Here is a 1,421-nt window from a genome sequence, read left to right on the forward strand (position 1 = left end):
GATCGGAGTGGAAATAAATGATACAAGACCAAAAAAAAAATAATAATACAAAAGATGAACAAAACCAAGAGCTGGTTCTTTGAAAGGATAAACAAAATTGATGAACCTCTAACCAGGCTCACCAAGAAGCAAAGAGAGAGGACCCAAATAAACAAACTCAGAAATGAAAGAAATGAAGTAACAACCGATCCCATAGAAATATGAAGGATTATGAAAAAATACTATGAAAACTCTATTCCAACAAAATGGACAACCTAGATGAAATGGACATATTCTTAGAAAAATACAAGCTCCCAAAGCTCAATCAGGAAGAATAAAAAAAATATGACTAGGCTGATAACTACTGAAGAAATTGAAGCAGTGATCAAAACAAAAGCCCTGGTCCAGATGGCTTTATAGGGGAGTTCTACCAAGCATTCAAAAAGAACTAAAACTTATCCTCCTCAGATTATTACAAAAAATTCAATAGGAAGCAATACTTTGAAGCTTTTTCTATGAAGCCAGCATTATCCTATTTCCAAAACCAGATAAAGATACCACAAAAAAAAAGAGAACTACAGGCCAGTGTCCTTGATGAACATAGATGCTGAAATCCTCAACAAAATTCTAGCAAATAGGATTCAGCATTACATTAGAAAGATTATACACCATGACCAAGTGGGATTTATTCACAGGGATGCAAGGATGGTATAATATCCACAAATCAATAAATGTGATACATCACATAAATAGATTGAGAGACAAAAATCACATAATTATATCAATCGATACAGAAAAATCATTTGACAAAATTCAACATCCTTTCTTGATGAAAACTCTCAGCAAAGTAGGAATAGAGGAATTATACCTCAACATAATAAAAGCCTTATATGACAAACCTACAGCTAACATCATATTCAATGGGCAAAAACTAAACTCATTTCCCCTGAGAACAGGAACAAGACAGGGATACCCACTTTCACCACTCTATTCAATATAGTACTGGAAGTGCTAGCCAGAGCTATCAGGCAAGAAGAAGAAATGAAAGGCATCCAAATTGGAAAAGAAGAAGCAAAACTGTCTTTATTCGCAGATGACATGTTACTATACATAGAAAACCCCAAAGACTCCATCAAAAAAACTACTAGACTTAATAAATGAATTAAGCAATAGCAGTATACAAAATTAACACCCAAAAATCTATGGACTTTTTATACACCAATAAAGAGAAATGAAAAAAAAACACAATCTCATTTACCATTGCACCAAAAAAATTAAGATACCTAGGAATAAACTTAACTAAGGAGGTAAAAGACCTATACTCGGAGAGCTAAAGGACATTGAAAAAATTGATAGAGGAAGACATAAATAGTTGGAAGAATATACCATGTTCATGGATTGGTAGAATCAACATCATTAAAATGTCTATACTACCCAAGGCA

Source organism: Myotis davidii, unplaced genomic scaffold (assembly GCF_000327345.1).
Source record: "Myotis davidii unplaced genomic scaffold, ASM32734v1 scaffold196, whole genome shotgun sequence".
NCBI lineage: Eukaryota > Metazoa > Chordata > Mammalia > Chiroptera > Vespertilionidae > Myotis > Myotis davidii.